The sequence below is a fragment of the Carettochelys insculpta genome, chromosome 29 (assembly GCF_033958435.1).
Source record: "Carettochelys insculpta isolate YL-2023 chromosome 29, ASM3395843v1, whole genome shotgun sequence".
In the NCBI taxonomy this organism is placed as follows: Eukaryota; Metazoa; Chordata; order Testudines; family Carettochelyidae; genus Carettochelys; species Carettochelys insculpta.
In genome coordinates this window covers 3658095-3664453 of record NC_134165.1, presented here as the reverse complement: position 1 = coordinate 3664453, position 6359 = coordinate 3658095, and positions in this window count along the sequence as shown.

Here is a 6359-nt window from a genome sequence, read left to right as displayed (position 1 = left end):
GGGCGCTCTCCCTGGGCAGTCAGCGCTGGCCCCTATGCCCCAGGGAGGCGCTAGGGGGCGCTGCACTGCAGGAGGAAGTACCTGGCAGGCTCAGCAGGGGGCGCTCTCCCTGGCAGGCTGGGATGAGCCCTATGCCCCAGGGCGGCGCTAGGGGGCGCTGCACTGCAGGAGGAAGTACCTGGCAGGCTCAGCAGGGGGCGCTCTCCCTGGCAGGCTGGGATGAGCCCTATGCCCCAGGGCGGCACTAGGGGGCGCTGCACTGCAGGAGGAAGTACCTGGCAGGCTCAGCAGGGGGCGCTCTCCCTGGCAGGCTGGGATGAGCCCTATGCCCCAGGGCGGCGCTAGGGGGCGCTGCACTGCAGGAGGAAGTACCTGGCAGGCTCAGCAGGGGGCGCTCTCCCTGGCAGGCCGGGCTGGCGCCAGCGCCCCAGTATGGCCCTTGGCGGGTGTTTGGCACAGGCAGCCCCACATTGCTCACAACCAGCTAATATTTTGAAAGCTGCCACGCTCCCCCTGCCGGCTCCTAAGCTCTGCCGGAGCCCGTGGGGCTGGTTTTTAAACCTGACCCGCCAGCCTCAGCGAGGCAGGGCTCAGGCCAAGCTGAATTCTCACAGTTGTCACACAAAGGCCAGATCCTCAGCTGGGGCAAGCCACCCTCAGCTCAGGCAGCGGATCTAGGCTGGGTCCCGCCAGCTGAGGACCTGGCCCCACAGGGGAGTACGACCCTGGCATGGTTTCAGACACTCTGCTGTGAGCAAGGTTAAAACATTCGCTGTCGGGAGCTTGGAACCGGTTCATGTGAGATATTCGTTTTTCTCCACGATCTCCAGGGTTCCTACAAGTGACGAGACAGTCAGACCTCGTGAGCTATAGCTAGCTAACGAGTGGGATTTAGAGGTCTGGTGAGCTCTGTCTCTTGACAGATACGTCGGGTGACCTGGGGACAGGCAGGCCCACGGATATTATTAGCCCTCTTTTACCAATGGGGAAACTGAGGCACAGAGCGGCAACATGATTCGGTGGCACAGCTGGAGACAGCAGCCTGGAGTCCTGAGGTGCAGGGCCCACTTCTGTCACCGATAGACCCTACCCCACTGCCAGCCCCCCACCTCCTCCTGCTCTAACCACTAGATACCACTTCCCTGCCAGAGCTGGTCCAGGCTCCAGGAGTCCTGACTGCCAGGCCCCAGCTCTACCCTACTCGCCCTGCACACCGGTATGTGGCTAGTCCATGGGACTTGGGCTCAGTGTCATCCACCAAGCTATGCAGATGGAGATAACTGCCCTCTCCCCCCGCCCGCCCGCCCATGTGGTCTCCTGCAGCTGGGCAGGCTGGACTGTGGGTGGTCTGGGCGGGTGAATTACAAGGCATGGAGGAAGACCCCCTGATGGGACAAAGGGGAAAGTGAAGAGAGCGGTTAGATAAACAGCTGCTCTGGGGGGCAAGGGCCTTGTGCGGGAGGGGGCAGTAGCTGCCAAAACCCCACAGCGGGGGCTGGGCAGCTAGGCTGGAATAGTGGTTTAGGTCAGCTCCAGAGACTGGGCTGGGAATTGGGAGGGAGCTGGGTCAGCTGGGAAGGGCCCAGGCAGGGGTGTGAGTCACTGACCCAGGGGGCAGGATACAGGATGCTGCTGGAGGGGGCAAAGCGGGGGCGGGGCCGGAGGGGTGGGGGAGGTTGCCTTGTGGATTGTATCCCTACCCCCACCCCAGGGGAGCACTTAATCCCATTACCGGGACATTAAAGGCAAATTACTGCCCCTTTCTTCTGGCGTTCGCACACGCTGCAACACACACATGCATTGCAATACACAACACACCCACCCTACAGTACACACACACACACACACACAGAGGCTGCAATACACACACATTGCAATACATACATATGCGTTGCAATACACAACACATCCACCCTACTGTACACACACACACACACACATACAGTACACAACACACCCACCCTACAGTACACACACACACACACACACACACACACACACACACACGGGCTGCAATACACAACACACCCACCCTCTAGTACACACACACACTGCAATACACAACACACCCACCCTACAGTACACACACACACACACACACACACACACACACACAGAGGCTGCAATACACACACATTGCAATACATACATATGCATTGCAATACACAACACATTCACCCTACTGTACACACACACACACACATACAGTACACAACACACCCACCCTACAGTACACACACACACACACACACACACACACACACACGGGCTGCAATACACAACACACCCACCCTCTAGTACACACACACACTGCAATACACAACACACCCACCCTACAGTACACACACACACACACACACACACACACACACGGGCTGCAATACACAACACACCCACCCTCTAGTACACACACACACACACACACTGCAATACACAACACACCCACCCTATAGTACACACATACACACACACGCTGCAATACAGAAGCACACCCACACTCCAATACACACACGCTCCCATGTGCACGCATACACGCACACACACACAGAGATACACACATAAGAAAACCCACTGGGCCTGATTCCCCTTTCACTAACAGCAGGGTAATTTCACTGGGCCAAATCCCTGGCTGGAATAAAAAGGGCACCACCACTTTACCCCAGTGGGGGACTCAGGATCCATTAATTCACCCCACCTGGGCACTGGGTCCAGCAACTCCAATATGGCCACAACCCATAAAAGCCGCTGGCGGGTTGACTCCCATTTACACCCATGGCTTGAAGCCAATTTACACCAGGTGGGGATCTGGCCCTTTGAGGCCACCAACGCAGCACCCGTCTACACCAGTGTCGAATTCGGCACCCTAAGTCGCCAGCGGCTTCCAGGGTTAGCGATGCCGGACGTGGGGTCTGCTTTTGTGTCTCTCTTGACCGGCTGATCTGGAAGCATCTTCTTAAACTGGGATCAAGAGCTTGTTCCGGATTTACACCCCTACAGCTGAGCTCCATCTGACTCCACGAGCCCAGTCCGCCTCTGCCTGTGGGCCTGATCCAGACCCCCTCTGGCTCTACAGCCCAGTGTTTCCCCAAAAACAGCCCTCAAACCCACAGTGGGATCATCCCACCAGCCCCGGCAGAACACCAGAGCCGGTCCCACTTCGCTGCCCCACCCGCCACCATCCTGGTGTAAATCCATAAGGTGCCAGTGCTCGTTTACACCCCCGGGGGAGCCAGCCCCCTTGAATTCCAAGATCTCCCCCTTGCAGCTTTGCCTCTCTGGCTCGCCCCTCGTTTGCACCAGTTATTAAAATAAAAGCTCGTTTCTCACATGTTACTTTTAAAAGTTCTCTTCCAACTCCCAGGCTGGGAACAAAGGGTGTGATTCTTCTCCCACGCTCTGGGGGTAAACCTGGCAGCCTCCCCCCACCTCCAGCTTGATCCTGCTCCCCAGCACAGCGGTGTAAAGCCACAGCATTCACTTCACTCTGGTCCTGCTGGTGTAAGCGAGGTCAGGATCAGGCCAGAGGGGACCGAGAATCACTCCTCGTAGCCTGAGCCACGGAAGATGCTGGGGCGGGGGGTAAATGTGGAACGTTAGCCCCAATTCCATGCTCACGGCTGGTGTAAATCAGGATTAACGCCACTGAAGTCAACGGAGTGAAGAGTGAGAACAGTCCTGATGTATGTCCTGATTTACACCAGTGGAAAGAGCAACGTTTGGCCCCACGGTAGGCTTTTTTTGGCACCCGCAGCCAGGGACAATAAGGGCGTGATGCTGCTTTTACGCCAAAGCAGTGGAGTTTACTCCTGATTTACAGCAGGGTGAGCAGAGACCTAGGCACACTGCAGTGGAGCTTATTCCTGACTTACACCCGGGCCAGCAGGAGTTTTTGCCTCCGTTGGAAACTTCCGCCCCAAGCCACAGTCCCGCATGGCTGGATTCTGCCCCACAGCCCTGGAAAACCCTCACCCCCCACCTGGCCCCCTCCCTGCCCCAGAAATGCCCCGGCGGGTCACTCACCAGCAGCAAGAGGCCTGGGGCTGGTTGTCACCCACAGCTGCCGGAGCCAGGGAAGGGGCGAGCGGTGGCTGGGGACAGCCAGTTCTCTGGGCCGCTGCTCTGAGTTCTTTCTCCTCTAGGGCCAGGCCAGGGAGGGTCGCCCTAGCCCCCTCCCTCCCTTTCACCTTCTGTGGTCAGGCCCTTTCCACACACACACACACGGACTCGCACAACAACACGCAGACGCACAACCACACCTGTACACCACACAGACACCATCACACACGGACAAACCCAACAGACAGACCCACAACTGCACGCATACACCAGGCAGACACAATCACACACAGACAGACAGACCCAAAGACAGGCAGACGCACAACCACACACATACACCCTGCAGACACAACCCCTCAGACACACGACAGGCGGGCACACAACTGCATGTGTATGCTGTGCAGCACAACCACACACGGTCAGACTCACGTGACAGGCGGACACGCAACCACACACTTATGCCACACGGTCACAATCACACAACGTCAGGCGGATGCACAACCACACATGCACCACATAGACACAGTCACACACAGACAAACAATAACAGGAAAACACACAAGCGCATATGCACACATTCTCACCCATGAGAAAGACACAATCCTACAAACACAATAAGACACCACCATGCGCACACACAGAGTTATCCGTGTGTGCATCCACAAACAGGCTCACATAATGACACTCGCACAAGTATCCATCCAGTCACCCACTGACTGGCACAATCCTATGCCCACAGCCCCCTCCACAAGCTGGGGTCTCCAGAAAGCCACACAATCACACACACACACACACACACACACACACACACCAGGACACACCTACAATGACACACAGACTCAGTTGTGCACATTGTCACACACCGCAAGAAAGAGTTCCCAATAGACACACAAGCGCACACCCCGGCAGGCACGCATATCTGTCACCCCAGCTTTTTCACTGACCCCCCCCAGCTAGATCACCCCCCTCACTCTCTGCTGTCCTCTCTCCTCCTCTGTCCTTCCCTCCATTCACCGCCTTCTTTTCTTCCGGGCAGCTGGGGGCGGGGGCGGCAGTTGTGGGGGGGACAGCAGCTGTGGGGGGCAGCGAGCTACTTCCAACAGCTTCTGTCTCTGCAGAAGTTGCATTTCCATTCTTCCCCAGCAAAGAACTAATTTGGGCCCCTTGTCTGTTTTGCCTGCTTCCTCCAACCCCTTTCCCAGCTCTATTTGAGAACCTCCCTCCCCGCCAGTGCTCCCTGTAAGCCGGGTGTAGCACTTTTCTACTTGTGGTGCCCACACACTGGTGCACACAACAAAATTTGTTCTGCCTCAATGGAAAAAAATTAAAGGGCACTCTGCTCCCCACTCCACACAGCCTCAAGATCAAGGGTTAAGGATCTGGCCGCCAGCTCAGGGTGGGCAGTGCCGGTTGCCAACAGCTCCTTCTTCGAGAGGGCGTGATTAGCTCTCCAAGCCATTTACTACCCCCTCCTGCAGGGTGCATTCAGTCTGGAGAAAGGGCTAAGGGCAGATCTGAGAGCAGTCAGCAGTGGTAAGCCTCTTCCACTCCTACATCTTGGAGCATTGGCCACTGACGATCATTCGCCAGCGTCCCCTGTCCTGGGGGATGACACTAAGCTAGGGGGAGAGGTAGATAGGCTGGAGGGTAGGGATGGGGGCCAGACTGACTCAGACAAATTGGAAGATTGGGCTGCAAGAAATCTGATGAGGTTCAATAAGGACAAGTGCAGAGTCCTGCACTTGGGCCGGAAGAATCCCGAGCATTGTTACAGGCTGGGGTCCGACTGGCTCGGTAGTAGTTCTGCAGAAAAGGACCTGGGAGTTGTAGTGGATGAGAAGCTGGACATGAGTCAACACTGCGCCGTTGTAGCCAAGAAGGCTGATGGCGTATTAGGTACATCAAGAGGAGCGTTGCCAGTAGATCCAGAGAAGTGATTGTTCCTCCTTATTCGGCTTTGGTGAGGCCGCATCTGGAGTACTGTGTCCAGTTGTGGGCCCCCAATTATAGGAAGGATGTGGATACGCTGGAGAGGGTCCAGCAGAGGGCAACCAAAATAATTCGGGGGCTGGAGCATATGACCTATGAGGAAAGGTTGAGGGAATTGGGACTGTTTCGTCTGCAGAAGAGAAGACTGAGGGGGACTTGATAACAGCCTTCAACTTACTGAAGGGAGGCTGCAAAGAGGCTGGAGAGAGGCTGTTCACAGTGGTCACGGATGGCAGAACATGGAACAATCGTCTCAAGTTGCGGTTGGGAAGGTCCAGGTTGAACATTGGGAAAAACTTTTTCACTAGGCGGGT